Source organism: Myotis yumanensis, unplaced genomic scaffold (assembly GCF_028538775.1).
Source record: "Myotis yumanensis isolate MYYU_CA2020_CCGP unplaced genomic scaffold, mMyoYum1.0.hap1 SCAF_6, whole genome shotgun sequence".
Lineage (NCBI taxonomy): Eukaryota > Metazoa > Chordata > Mammalia > Chiroptera > Vespertilionidae > Myotis > Myotis yumanensis.
The window spans coordinates 73,760,621-73,776,952 of record NW_027223757.1 but is presented as its reverse complement, the minus strand read 5'-3'; the positions used below and the strand labels follow the sequence as shown (position 1 = coordinate 73,776,952).

Below are 16,332 nucleotides of genomic sequence, written 5' to 3'. Positions count from 1 at the left end.
GTGAATATGTATGAAACAAGTTAAGGAAACTTTGTTCTTTAAAGAGACAGTGTAGGAGAAAACACACACACACACATACACACACACACACACACAAGATAGTAATGTCACAGAAACCAAGATAGCAGAGAGTTCAAAAGGGTGGATTAACCCTAGTGCAATCCCATCCTAGGCGTCTGTTTCGCCAAACAGAAGTTATTTATCTCTGCCCACCTTCTCTCTCACCTAAGTGTGTGCTCCACCCCATGGAATAGTCTACAGACATGGACATGAGCCCCTGAGGCCCCAGAACTATATTTTCAGTTGTGAACTACAGGCCGACAGATTATCACTTTAAAGTGGATAATGATGAAAATGAGCACCAATTATCTTTATTATTATTATTATTTCAGAGAGGAAGAGAGAGGGAGAGAAAGATAGAAACATCAATGATGACAGAGAATTGTTGATCAGCTGCCTCCTGCACACCCTACACTGGAGATTGAGCCTGCAATAGGAACCCAACTGTGACTTCCTGGTTCATAGATCAAAGCTCAACCACTGAGCCACACAGGCCAGGAAGCACCAATTATCTTTACAGATGATCAGTTTAAGGACTGGTGCAAAGGATGCACTACACATTGTTAAGTAGAGGCAATGAATTATGAAGGCAGTCCAATTAAAGTAACACTGGCAACTTTGAAAATGTCTATACAGCCAATAATTTCCCTTTGTGGCTTTGAAATAACACCACCTGTGGTCTTAAGGTTAAAATGTGGTTCAGAACCTGTGCATATGAGTGGACAGCACTTAGCAGTTGTGGCGGAAGAGGCAGAGTCAGTAGATGAAGTGGAGGAGGATGTAAAAATCATAAGTATGTCTGGAAAGCGTTCTGCCCCTGGAAGTGGTAGCAAGTTCCATAGGAAAAAGGAAAACTTGCTGTTAATGAATATGATGATGATGATGATGATTTTGAGTTGAGGAAGCTGAAGAAAAAGCTTCAGTAAAGAAATCTATATGACATACTCCCGCCGAAAATGCACAAAAATCAAACCAGAATGGAAAAGACTCAAAACTATCAACATCAAGATCAAAAGGTAAAGAATCTACACTAATAAAAGAGAAACATGGTAATTAGCATACGACCGCTACCTTCCCATTGGCTAATCAGCATATCCTTATGCAAATTAACTGTCAGCCAAGATGGCGGCCGGCAGCCATGCACTGAAGCGAGCAGGGAGGCTTGCTTGCTTCATTGACTGCAGATTCCAACGTTCCCCGCCTAACTAGCCGGCCTCTCAGCTGCAACTCTAAGCAACTATGTACTATGTTGCAAATAAGAAGCTAAACAAAACCCCAGAAACCAGCCGGACTGAAAGCCAGCCAGACCGCAACATTGTATCAATGTTTTCAGCAGCGAGGCCTCAGAGCTAAAGCTGGCCCAGAATAAAAAAAAAAAAAGGAAAACAAGGAACGGTTGGGAGCTTCAGTCACTTGCCAGCCGGAAAACAGCCCTCAGCCCCTCACCCAGACTGGCCAGGCACCCCAGTGGGGACCCCCACCCTGATCCAGGAAACCCTTCAGGGCAAACCAGCCAGCCCCTACCCGTGCACCAGGCCTCTATTCTATATAGTAAAAGGGTAATATGCCTCCTGGCGCCGGGATCAGCGTGACAGGGGGCAGCGCCCAAACCCCCTGATCGCCCAGCGGCTCTGTGTGTGACAGGGGGCGGGGCCACAAACTCCCTATCCACTATGCTCTGTTCGTGACAGGGGAAGGCGCCCCAACCCCCTGATCACCCCTGCTCTGTGTGTGACAGGGTACGAAGCCCAAACCCCCCTGATGGGCCCTGCTCTGTGAGTGACAGCGGGCAGCGCCCCAACCCCCTGATCGGCCCTGCTCTGTGAGTGACAGGGGGTGGCGCCGCAACCTCCCCATCGACCCTGCCTTGAGTGTGACAGGGGGCGGTGCCCCAACCCCCCAATTGGCCGTACCCTGAGCGTGATTGAGGGTGGCATCGCAACCTCCCTATCCGCCCTGCTCTGTGCAGGACGGGGCGGTGCCCCAACTCCCCAATCGGCCCTGCTCTGAGCCTGACCAGGGGCTGTACCTAGGGATTGGACGTGCCCTCTGCCACCCAGGAGCAGGCCTAAGCCAGCAGTTGTTATCTCCTGAGGGGTCCCAGACTGCGAGAGGGAACAGGCCGGGCTGGGGGACCTCCCTCCCCACTCCCTACCCCCGAGTGCACAAATTTTTGTGCACTGGGCCTCTAGTCCTTAATAAAAAAAAAGAGAGACAGAGAGACAGGAAAAAGCTCCTAAAACACCAAAAAGACCTAGTTTTTTAAAAGACATTAAAGCAAAAAATGCAAGCAAGTATTATATAGAAAAGGCACTACTGGTAAATTAAGCCCCAAAAATGGGGAAAGAGGAAAATGAGAGACAAATATAATCCCTACTGACTATCATCAACAATCCAGACTAAAGTCTTCTCAGTCCCCTTTCCTGATTAACCACCAATGCATGCCCCATTCTAGGCTGGAAGCTATATCACTCTTAATCTCCTAAAGCACTTTCATGTGACTACTGATTCAGTGAACATTTCTTTCTACTTGTTCACTTATCTCACCTCTTTTACCATGTTTTAAAGACCTATGTTATATCCCTAGCTGCTCAATAAATATTTGAATGAATCAAAAAAAGGTGGATTAATTATCATTCTCAAATAGTTCAGTGAGGTCAAGGAAGATAAGAAATATGAATTGTCTTCAATATTAAGCCACAGAGAGATCATCGAAGACTTTTACCTAAAAAATTTTGGTGGTGTAGTCTTGATGGAAACCAGATTTTGAAGTGTATGGAAAATGAAATAATCCTATATAATAAAAGGCTAATATGCAAATTGTCCCCTTGGGAGTTCGACCAGGAGACTGGGAGTATGACCGCTCATTATGATATGTGCTGATCACCAGGGGGCAGTGTGGAACATGGTGGGCAACCAGCGGCAGCAGCAGGGAATGGAGGGAGCGAGGAGGCGGGCAGGCTGGGAGGTGGGGAACCACATGGTGGGGGCATGGGCGGCGAGGGAAGGAGGAGCAGGAAGCCGGGAGGTGGGGAACCTGATTGGCCCTGATCACCTGCCAGGCCTAGGGGCCCTACCCATGCATGAATTTTGTGCACCGGGCCTCTAGTGGAAATAATAAATGACGACAACTATTTTACAAAACAATCTGAACAGGAAAAGGAGAGAGAGGTTTACTACTAAAGGTAAAATTAAAGTTTAAAAAAAGGTTTGGGAAGTTGGTTGCATTTAGAATTGAAAAATAATTTTTTCGTTGGTTAGTTAATTAATCTCAGATCTGTGGTTATAATCTTCTCTTGATTCTCTACCTCACCAGTATCAAAATCATTTTGTAAATGATTTGAATTCTTTCTCAGTAGCAGTTTTCATGTTTGCCCCAACTGTTTATTTCATTCTCCTATCACCAATTCTCCAAAATAAACTTAAACTCCCTTAAGTCACCTACAACAATTTACATTATCTTATTGAAACATTGCTTTGGTCATATCACATGCCTTCAAAACACTTTTTCAGCATTTACTTCCTAACAAATAAAGCAAACACTACTTTTACAAAGAGAAACAAAACCCTCAAAATTGTTGCTCAGCTCAAATCAACTCCATTTTCCTAAAAGTATATCATTTTTCATGTCCTGTGTCTGCCAACAGATATCCTCTTCACTTTCTCCACTTATCCAAATTCCACTCACCATCTCAGACTCAGTTTAGATGTCATCTCAACAATGCTATTTGCTTTGATCTCAAGTAGAAGATATCACTCTTTCCTGGGCAATCTGACAGTCAATTTTGACAGCTTCTATCACACTTTTTACACACTGTGAACTAAAGTTATGTGTTTAACTCCCCTATGAGATGACAAACAGCTTGAAGATGGAGAATATATTTTGTGTATCTCTTAGCTCTCACAGAGCCTTATACAGTAGATGTTCAATAACACGAGTAAATTTGTGAATGCAGCAGTGTTAGTGCAAGAAGAGACCAGAAAAAGAACAGGCACAAAAGACTGAGACAAAATGATTTACTGTTCAGTAACTAAGACATTCAAATACCTTATTTGAATTATTATTATTGTTGAATTATTATTAATAATTGTTATTATTGTCAATCATAACATGCATAAAGACTTAATTAGGGTTGTGAAAAATAGGTTTAAAAATGAATTCAGTACACACAAATAATAATGATACAAATAGCAGAGCCACCAGCATACATTAAACACACCATGGAACTGTGCATTGTGATCGGATTCTAGGCCTTTTGGGAAGCACTGGGGAGCTAAAGAAAGGGTCCTGCTTGCTGATTATCCTGGTAAGTGTAGCAGTGAGTAAAGAACACTACGAATATAGTCCCATGAAAAGTTTTGAACTACAAATTCTAATTTGATTCAGCTAATAGTTTGAAGTATCTTCTATGTACTAAACACTATGGGTTAACATAGTGTGAAAGAGAAGATGGTAAGATACAGGACCTTCTCAAGAATCATATCGTCTAATGAGAGTGACAGAGAGGTGTTAACAGTATGAGATGACTGCTCTAGCCTCCGAAGGCCCAGCACCAAACTTAAGATGTCCACAGCAGTCACCAGGGATCACGACCATGGCCCCAGTGACAGTCCTCATCTGGCTACCATCTGAGGCAGCCATGGTGGCAGGACCCAGGCCTCCACACACAACCCAGAAATCTCTGATTGGACAACTCCTGTGTCTTCAGCTCTGGCTTTTCACCCTGTAGAACTCAGGCATGAGGGTCACAGCCATCACAAAGGAAGAGCCCAGCTGCCTCCATGCTGCCGGCATTTGTGCTATCTCTTCCCCCTCCCATGTTTGACAAACAGCCTTCAACTTGAATTTAATTTAGACCAGAACTGTCCAGTAGAATTAGAATGCAACTCAGTGAGCCACATATGAAATTTTAAATTTTCTAGAAGCCACAGTTTAAAAATATATAATGAAACTAGTAAAATTAATTTTAATAATATACTCACTTAACCCAATATAGTCAACATATTAGCATTTTCCTGTTTTTATTATTTTTTTATTGTTGACTTTATTACAGATGTCCTCTATTCCCCCATTTCCCCCCTCCACCATGCCCCACCCTAGCCTAGGGCTTCACCTCATAACTGTCTGTGTCCATGGGCTATGCATATATGCATATATATTATTTGGTTGCTCTCTTCCCATCCTCCTCTCTAAAATCTGTCTCTGCATGCCTCTGGTCCAAGAATATATGCATCCCTATGTTCATAGCAGCATTATTTTAAATAGCCAAGATCTGGAAAGAGCCCAAATGCCCATCAGTAGATGAGTGGAGAAGAAAGCTGCGGTACATTTACACAATGGAATATACATGGCTGTAAAAAAGAAGGAATGCTTACCCTTGGAGACAACATGCAAGGACCTAGAGAGTATTATGCTAAGCGAAATAAGCCAGTCAGAGATAGACACATATCACTTGATCTCACTTACATGTGGAATCTAAAGAACAACATATTAGCATTTCAATGTCATCAAAAATTAAGATATTTTGAATGTTTTATATCAAATCTTTGAAATACAGTATTGTATTTTATGCATACAGTACATTTCAATACAGACTAGCCACATTTAAGTGCTGAATAGCTATATGTACATAGTTGCTAGCATATAACCAAGCACAGCTGTAGACTTTTGCTGTCCATAGGGAAACTGAGGTAGGAAAAGATACCACAATGGGGAAATCGATTTCTATAAATGTTACACACTATTTAGATTTTCTATTTTTTAAAACTCATAAGAAAAGACAGACTCAAATAAATGTCATACTAGAGATGCAGATCTAACTGCTCTGGGAATACCAAGATCAAGATTGCTGAGGAGAAATGGAAAAGAAGAGGTTGCAGGCCCTGACCTAAAACCTGAAAGATGAGTGGAATGTTGACAGAGGAAAAGTGGGGTGGGGTGGGACAGGGGAAATTCTCACACAGTGTATGATAGGGGCAAAGTTTCAAAAGCATCAACTTGTAAAATATATCTCCACAGAGGAGCAAGTGGTCCAGCCTGGATGGTCAAATATAGAAATATATGAAAAGCAAATTGCTTAAGTGTTTAAATCTCACTTAGATAATTATATGTAGGAAGTAAAAAAATTTAAAAATAAAAATAGCAATGCTTCCTTATCTTTGTTCCTTGATGGATTAGGGATGCCTTATGTCTTTCTGAATCAGCATGTATTATACTCTTCTATTGTGTTCTGAAAATGTAAACAGCAGGACTAATCAATAGCTATAACTCATCCTCAGTGCCTTTATCCTTTACATTTTATCTGAAAGGACAGAACCAGGTCTATGATTAACCACTTATTTCCTAGAGGAAATATTGATTTTATCTGGGAAATGAAATGGTAAAGTATAAAAATTTAGGAGTTGTTTTAAAATTGACTAGAGGCCCAGTGCACGAAATTCATGAATGGGTAGGGTTCCTAAGCCTGGCCAGCTAATTAGGGCCCATCAGGGCCTTCTGGCTGCCAGCCGGGGCCTCCCTTCCCCAGCTACTGGCCAGGGTCTTCCTTCGTTCCTCACCGCCCTCTGGTGATCAGCATACGTCATAGCAAGTGATCAAACTCCCAGTCTCCTGGTCGAACTTCCGAGGGGACACTTTGCATATTAGCCCTTTTTATAGATAGATGATAGATAGATAGATAGATAGATATAGGTATAGATTGCATTTTATTATAACTTTACATTATTTTTATCCTAGAACTTGTTATAAAATGTTGTCATACATTAAAAATGAGATCATGGCCTACTTCTGGACCACAGGAAGTCATATTTTAGCAATTTAATAAGTGCTGGAGTGAAGGGAGAGAGATACAATTTACTGACTGCTAGATTGTGCCAAGCACTAAGCTAAGTTTTGGGGGTATACACCTAATTTATTCCTCACAATAACTCTATGAGCTATATATCTTTTTCTTTTTTATTAATTAATGATATGGCTTTGTTTCTGAAGTATATACACTCAACAAATAGTTCTGAATTTTAAAATTAATTTAAAATTTACTTTGGGCAGTGAGTGCATGATGCAGTGTGCAGATGATGTGTTATAGAGTTGTACACTTGAAACCTATACGGTTTTATTAACCAATGTCACCTCAATAAATTCAACAGAAAATTAATTTAAAAATAAATGACATGTTTTCAGAAATATTTGTTGGAGAAAACAAGGTTTAATAACTTACACAAAGTCATACATGCACTACTTGGCAGACACAAAATTGAACCCAGATCTCTGATCCAAGGACCATGGTCCTAAACATGTTTTATTGACTGTCTACAGCATGGTTCATAAAACACAATATTGACAAAATGAAGGTATCATTGTTATCTAGATTTATTATATAGCTATGTCTATAAATTTCTTAGCTCAGTACTAGGCACATAAAAACAATCAGTTAATACTGGTCATTATTACTAATACAATTCATATTATTGATTAACAAGATAAGCCTCACCAAAACATCAAGCAGTAAAAAAATTTCTATTTGAAAAATTGAATTACTGTGTTGGAATTCACCAGATGACTATAAATTCTTCCCTGGACTTGAGAATAAAAGAGCTCTAGGGAGAAGGATCCATGGGAAATGGCTATGGAAGGGTAGAGCCAAGGCATTCTGAGGAAGGGAAAGTTCAGAGTATTTGTTTATCTTTTCCCCAGGCTCAGATTTCCAAAGGCCCCAAACATATGAGAGAGAGAGAGAGAGAGAGAGAGAGAGAGAGAGAGAGAGAGAGAGAGAGAAGGTAAAGTTTAGACAAACGTGACTCCTTTGTTCGGATAAAGAGGTCCAGTTCCAAAGAGATAATGAGAAGGAGGACCCTTGAGGGGAGGCCAGTGAAGCAGGGGCCCAGGCTGGGTCAGGGTTTTGAAGAGACATGGAAGCAAGTGTCTATTAGATCAGAAAAGCCAAGCAGGGATTTTGATGGCAGAGGGAATTTATAAACCAAGTAATAATTCAGATTTATTGCTAATAAATCAGTAGTAATTCAGAAAGCCTATGACAGCAGAGAATGACACAGTCTTATTTCCCAACTAGATAGAAGCCAAGCTTGAGCATTCAACTTTCTGTAAAAAGATATTAAGGTTTTAAAAGTACGCAAATCAAAATAAACAGTATTTAAGATAAAATATCTGTGGTCTTATTAGGTGATGTTAAAAAATAAAAAGGAAAACCAAAGGACAAAAGCAAAGCCGTATCTCTACACTACATACTGACAGCTGTCAGAGGGGAGGAGTGAGGGGAGACTGGATGAAAAAAGGTGAAGGGATTAGCCAAAGAACATACATGCATAATCAATAGACACAGACCCCAGTGTGGCCATGGCCAGAGGGAAGGGGGCGGGGGTTGGGGCTCAGTGAAGGAAGGGAAAATGGGAACATCTGTAATAGTGTCAACAAAAAAAATTAAAAAAATGTGTCAGCAGAAGAGCAAGCAAATGAGAAGGAAAAAATAAATATAATTAATGAAGGGATGATGCCAACACCTCTGACGTTAGGAAAAGTTACTTTAGTAATGTCTAATTCAAAAGGAAGAGGGATAAATAAAATTAAAGTGTTTTACTCAGAGTGTTACATTTTTAAAGCAATTTATTAAGGAATCTAAGGATGATGGTTTCTTATTTAGCTAGTCATGTGTCAACTGAAATTTGAAATAAATCATTTCCCACATCTTAGAATTTATTTCAAAAAATTTAAACAGCCCTGGCCAGTGTTGTTCAGTGGTTAGAGTGCCAACCCTTGCACAGAAAGATTTCAGGTTCCATCCCTGACCAGGTTGGGGCGTGTGCAGGAGGCAACCAATCTATATGTCTCCTTCACATCGATGTTTTTCACTCTCCCCCTTCCTTCCTCCCTCCCACTATCTCTAAAAATCAATGGAAAAATATTATCCAGTAAAGATTAACAACAAAAAAGTAAAAAAATAAATAAAAATTTAAGCATCTTATAAATGCAAAACACCTATTCATTTTTTTTTTTCTCACTTAGAAAACTTCCAGTCCTGGGCTCAATTAATCTCTATGAACTAATGAAGGGCAATGACCCTGAGTGCAACCCAGGCCTATAAGGCCATGACCAATATAAGAACGTGGGTACTTTTAAACTATTCTCTAGACTTTTTTTTTTCTGTTCTGTAATCTTTTTGGAAGGGGGTGAAATTTGGAAGAGAACACTTTCTTAGTGGTGTTGTGTTCATGTGTTAAAAAGGAGGCCAATACCACAGCAATAATTGTTGGAACTCAAGCATATCATTAACAATTTTTCCTCGTGTCTGGTTATATGAAGGGTAAAAAGCAGGGAATGATGCTACTTATGTTTCCTCACTTAAAATCTTTGTCTCTGCCTCTTTCAGGAACTCAAGTCTACGTTTTTCCTCATTAATTACACTTTAGAAATTATTTCCATCATTTTAATCGTCACTAAAATGCACAGAAGGAATCCTCATCAGACCAAAGGGTAGGGATAGAATTTGTGAGTGGCACAATCAGATTATGTCACCTCTTCACCCTTGGCATTGACATCAGTGGGAGGAAAATACACGGGTAAGGACAGAGTGTGCCTGGGGCCACGGGATGGAAGGGTGAACTTGTGACAATTTCAGAGAGGGTGACATTTGATCTGAATCCTCAAAGAAAACCTTATTCTTTATTACAGAACTAGAGGCCCAGTGCACGAAATTTGTGCATGGGGGGAGGGGTCCCTCAGCCCAGCCTGCACCCTCTCCAATCCAGGACCCCTTGGGGGATGTCCAACTGCCTGTATCCTGCAGGGATTGGGGATAAACTGGTAGTCAGACATCCTCTTGCAATCCAGGACCGCTGGCTCCTAACCACTCTCCTGCCTGCCTGCCTGATCACCCCTAACCACCTCTGCCTGCTAGTCTAATGCCCCTAACTGCTCCTCTGCCAGCCTGATTGCCCCGAACCACCTCTGCCTGCTGGCCTGATCACCCCTAACTGCCCTCCCCTGCCGGCCTGATCACCCCCTAACTCAGTGATGGCGAACCTATGACACGCGTGTCAGAGGTGACATGTGAACTCATTTTTTTGGTTTATTTTTCTTTGTTAAATGGCATTTAAATATATAAAATAAATATCAAAAATATAAGTCTTTGTTTTACTATGGTTTCAAATATCAAAAATTTCTATATGTGATACAGCACCAGAGTTAAGTTAGGGTTTTTCAAAATGCTGACACGCCGAGCTCAAAAGGTTCGCCATCACTGCCCTAACTGCTCCCTCCTGCTGGCCTGATCACCTCCTAAATGTCCCCCCCTGCCAGCCTGATCGCCCCTAACTGCTCTCCCTTGCCGGCCTGATAGCCCCTAACCGCCACTGCCTTGGCCGCTGCCATCATGGCTTTGTCTGGAAGGACGTCCAGAAGATGTCCAGTCTAATTAGCATATTACCCTTTTATTAGTATAGATGGTCTTCCTTTAGCTGAAAAGGTCACTCATTTCAACCTTGCACTTCAGCTAGAATTGGAATAGGGAGAACCAAGAAATCATCTTACCCATTAGATAAAGCAGCGATTTACAACCTTTTTCATCTCATGGCACACATAAACTAAGTACTGAAATTCTGTGGCACACAAAATACAGATGTTTTTGCAAATCTGAGAAAAATAGGTGTAATTTTGATTCATTCACACCAGACAGCTATTGTCATTTTTTTATTTGACAATCTAAGGGGGGAAAGATCAGCTCCCTGACTACATAGTCAGGTATTGCGTGTTTTAAAAGTTCTCTCGGCCCAGCAGTTGAAAATCACTGAGATAAAGGAGTTGCCACAACAGGTTTTGTAGACTAGTTTTCCTGCCCATCAAAAATATTCAGTAAGAGTTCACAAAGGGAAAGCGGGTATGGAAAGGAGTCCCTAGCACTTGCACAAAAGTAGAAGATGAGAGAATTCACTTTGCGCCCCTAGAAACTTTGGGTAGCTAAACAGATGGGCCTGTTTTGAAGTGTAGAAGAAAAGGAAGGCAGGAAAATGGGGTGGGGCCAAAATGTAGATAATCTTGAGCTCCATGCAAGAATGTTTAATCTTCCAGGAGTGAGGAGTGAAGATTATTTGTAAAACAGAGATTTAATCAACTACCTGCAGTGGTCATATGGACAAAATCATGGAGAAACCCAGGATTAATGCTGGCAACTAGGAAAATATCACTGTAAAATTTGTCATTAGTTATTTTTTTAATATATTTTATTGATTTTTTACAGGAAGGAAGGGAGAGGGGTAGAAAGTGAAAAACATCGATGAGAGAGAAACATCAATCAGCTGCCTCCTGCACACTCCCCACTGGGGATCAAGCCTGCAACCCGGGCATGTGTCCTTGGCTGGAATCGAACCTGAGACCCTTGAGTCCGCAGGCCGACACTCTATCCACTGAGCCAAGCCGGTTAGGGCTCATTAGTTATTTTGTCATTACAATTAGAATGTAAGAGGGGAAGCTAAAAGTTAGTGTTCAGGTAATCCTTTTATCTGAAAGTTCCTCAAATAGACTTTTTAATGAAATGTTTCCAAAGCAGGGAAAAGGAAAATCAACTTTATAGGGGGTTCATGTCACTGACAATGGGTCTGTTTTACTTACTCTTATAACACTAGCATCAAAAAAGGCCAATGTCACCAAGAATTTGTTAATTTTAGGGGTATCAGTCCTCTCTTGGCTAAAGTTCTCACTTGGGAAACGTGGGAAATCAGCCCATCTAAACAAGCTCCATCTCTCCCATTTGGCAGGATGGTGACAAGAGTGAGCCAAACAAATAAATATTAACAGTTGACAGGCAAGTCTCCCTGCTTCCACTGCTGAAAAGGGAAGTAAGCCCCCTCAAAGTCACGTACAGTCTTTGGCTACAGATTCCTCCCCCGTAGGGCTCACTTTATCTCTGGTTATAAAGCTTTTCAGTGGAAATTCCCTTCTCACAAGGGTCTGCTCACCGCTGTGCCCAGCAGGAGGACTCTATCCACAGGCTGCTTACACTCCTGTCATTTAGGCTGATTCTGCAACTGACGTTGGAGCTCTCTCCTGTAGACTTAAAATAATCTCAGATCTTTACTTGACAAATTAGCCATTTTCCCTTTTATTCAAACATTTCTCAACATAACCCATAAAAGCTCCCTGACCTGAGGGAAGCTCAATTTTCAGCGGTTGCATCAGTCACCTTCAGACCCAAAGAATACAGGAGGACAACTGGAACCACCTCCAAACTGTGTGACTTTTCCACCTGTGTAGCCGGAGAATCCTATATATAATAAAGAGCTAATATGCTAATTAGACCGGACAGCAGAATGACCTTCTAGAACAACCAGTGGGCGGGGGGCAGGGCCACGAAGCAGCCAGGGCTGCAAGGGCCTACTCTTGCACGAATTTCATGCAGCAGGCCTCTAGTCTAGTATAATGTCAGACCCCTTACAGTGCTCAGTAAATATAGAGATCCCACATAATCACAATCACTTCCTGTGATTAAAGCGCATACGATATTGTTAATTACATTCTTCTTGAAAGTTCTCTCTCCTTAGTGTCTTTACATGCAGTTCAAGAGAGAGTAGAATGTCTTCCTACACAAGGTCTAACCTTGATTGTATGACAGCTAAGAATTTAGAGTTTCCTTCTGTTTATACCCATATGGCACTTAAGAAACATTTAGAAATTTTAAAGAAATAAAAAAGGATTACTTTGGCTTGAATAAAAATGAATGTGATTACATTTTCACCCCCTACTCCCCTATCTACCCCCCCCCCCCCCACTAGGTGTTCACTACCCTATTATCTTGTGTCCCTGGGCTATGCATATCTACACTAATAAAAGAGAAACATGGTAATTAGCGTACGACCGCTACCCTTCCCATTGGCTAATCAGCATATCCTTATGCAAATTAACTGTCAGCCAAGATGGCGGCTGGCAGCCAAGCAGCTGGAAGCGAACATGAGGCTTGCTTGCTCAAGTGACTGACTGCAGACTCCAACGTTCCCCGCCTGACTTGCCGGCCTCTGAGCTGCAACTCTAAGAAACTATGTACTATGTTGCAAATAAGAAGCTAAACAAAACCCCAGAAACCAGCTTTCAGCTGGCCGGGATATCAGAGCTGGAGTTATACATTGTTTCGATTATAGAACGCAAACAAACCAGATAGCTTCTTTCAGCAGCGGAAGCCTCAGAGCTAGAGCCAGAGCTAAAGCTGGCCCAGAATAAAAAAAAACAAAAAAAGGAGCGGTTGGGAGCTTCAGTCAACTGCCAAACTGAAAGCAGCCCTCAGCTCCTCACCCAGACTGGCCAGGCACCCCAGTGGGGACCCCCACCCTGAAGGGTGTGTGACCAGCTGCAAACAGCCATCATCACCTCATCCAGGCTGGCCAGGCACCCCAGTGGGGACCCCCACCCTGATCCAGGACACCCTTCAGGGCAAACCAGCCGGCCCCCAGGCCTCTATCCTATATAGTAAAAGGGTAATATGCCTCCCAGCACCGGGATCAGCATGACAGGGGGCAGCGCCCAAACCCCCTGATCGCCCTGCAGCTCTGTGTGTGACAGGGTGCGGCACCCCAACCCCCCCCCCCCCCGCCCCCCCACAGGCCCTGCTCTGTGTGTGACAGGGTAGGGCCATAACCTCCCCATCGGCCCTGCCCTGAGTGTGAGAGTGGCAGCGCCCCAACCCCCTGATCTGCCCTGCTGTGTGTGTGACAGGGGGCGGTGCCCTAACTCCCCTATCGGCCCTACTCTGTGAGTGACAGGGGGGAGCTCCCCAACCCCCTGATTGGCCCTGCTCTGTGCGTGACAGGGTACGGAGCCCCAACCCCCCTGATGGGCCCTGCTCTGTGCCTGACAGGGGGCCGCGCCCCAACTCCCCAATCAGCCCTGCTCTGAGCCTGACCAGGGGCTGCACCTAGGGATTGGGCCTGCCCTCTGCCACCCAGGAGCAGGCCTAAGCCAGCAGGTCGTTATCTCCTGAGGGGTCCCAGACTGCGAGAGGGCACAGGCCGGGCTGAGGGACCCCCTCTTTCCCCCCGAGTGCACAAATTTTTGTGCACCGGGCCTCTAGTGTTTTAATAAATGTGGTAGGCTCACAGTACTGGCTAATACTTTACTTTTCCTCTATTTCCTTAATACACGATGTCAGAGTAGTATTATAAAGTCTTGTGCTTTCATTTGTGAGAATCTTTACAAAAAATAACAAAATAGCTTTGTAATTGTCAACATAAACTCTTTCATGAAAATTCTAATCTTATCTTATTAAAGTCTAATCTTATTTTATACGATTTATATATTACCTATCTTGAGTAAAATATGGAAGACTGTGGATTGAGTCAACATGCCAGCGATATGCTCTGGGGCAGGGAGAATAGAACCCTGATGTGTATTGTTTGCCCAAATTCTATGGTGTAAATTTTTTCATCTATCTTTCAGCTAGAGTTCTGAAAACAAATTCAATGCCACCGATGAGAGGTCTTTGAACAATATTTAGAATGGAAAAACTGAATCAGAGGCTAATCTTCTCTGATGAAAAACAAAGTTGTAAGAATGTGAGATGTTCCTATAAATCATTTCACTGTTCCCTCTCCAGGTGGCTGGGTACCCAGCATTTACCGAACAGCAGCACCACTGGGGCATTCTTAAACTTGACAGAGCCCATAGCAGTCTACATGAAGCATGAGCAGATTCTGGTGAGTCAGTTCTGCAAAGCCCCGAGAGGTTTTCCTGGAGGACTAGCTTAGTCCATACACACTCAGAGCCTTTACTTTCCCTATGTTAAATCCTTTATGCTTAAAATTTGCCACATGACTGGGTGTTTTGTTGGTTCCCATGTACAACTTGAAATTTCTTAACTCTGCATACCTGGCCATTTCCTCTCCTCAACTGTGAGAATATCAACTCAAATATTGATTTATGAAATCTTCTTAGACAAAGATTTCCTTTTCCTTCTCAGAAGTCCTATAACCCCTTGTTTGTTCATTCTCAAGTTACAGGGATCCTGGCTATGCATATAAATTGTTCTCATTTCAGGATTTACACAAGTTCAGGACAGGTGAGGTAGACCCAAGTCATATATTTGCATAGAAGCAATAAACTGTGAGGGAAACTTTAAGAAAAACAAGCATAGGCACACAAGATTAGACCGATAACATTCCCCTCTTTATCAGAGGATTGAGGGTTTGGGGTACAGCCTTCCTTCCCTAAATCTACAAATTTGTCTCAACCCCAGAGAGAGGAGCTATCAGCAAGAACAAATAAATCATTGCTTCACTAAAATTCTGAATATCATTGGTGTACACACCATAAAGGGAAACAGAAAGCATTTCCCCTATTTTGTTTAAATACCACAGCTACAGAGCCTGAGGACCACCAACTCTCCCAGCAGTGAGGGGCATTCACACAGCTTACCAAGCAGCGTCAGCTGTGACATCTCTTTGATACTAAATTTTCAGTGGGTGGTTAAACAGCAATTTTGGCAGACCCAGGAAAACACTGTGTAGGGTGCAGAATTGAGACTGGTGCCTTCAAACATGAAAAGGGGCAATAGTGTGTACACATACACACAAATAAAATAAAGCTTTGGATGGCATGAAGTATCTCATGCAAGTCGCCTACCAACATTTTTGAGCACATGTAGCCAAATCTATTCAGAAGAAAAGAGAAAAAAATGGCATGTGGTTACTGTAGCCAAAACACTGTGCTCTAAACACATATGCGTACCATGTAGGGAATCCCAGAAATAGCAAGGGAAATAGTTTTAGTGAAGGGGAATACAGCCAAAGGAATAATGTTTGTTATGAAAAATATGATCTACATTTATTTCCAGGCTCATGTGGCCTGGCATCAAGATTATACAAGTAATGGGTGGCAGGCAGTGATATGAACGCATGTGATTTTCCCCATGCAATCAAGCCTATAAACTCCAAGCTCAGTTATGAAGCCCACACAATACCTAATACATAATAGGTAAGCAATGTACATATTAAATAAATGGATACCATTTTCTTCTATACATTTTTTTGTCCACCAAACACTCACACACATCATACATAAACACTGCCAACACCATAAATCACATTCATTCAAATTTTACTTTTGTAGGAATTGTAACAATAGAGTTTTATGAAATTTTATCCTGAGAAAACTCAAAGGACTTTTAAATTTATTTTCACATGTATAAATCATTAATATGTTTCTTAGGTAGTAAAAGTATAGTATGGTGATTGTAAATTTTATGTTACAAATGAAAATTTAGCATTGGTAATTGCAAT

The 16,332-nt window shown here is 42.0% G+C and overlaps 1 pseudogene; it reads left to right on the top strand.

Moving 5' to 3' along the window:
- Window positions 1-245: 245 nt before the first annotated feature.
- Window positions 246-14,802, top strand: LOC139012894 (nucleophosmin-like; annotated as a pseudogene).
- Window positions 14,803-16,332: the final 1,530 nt, after the last annotated feature.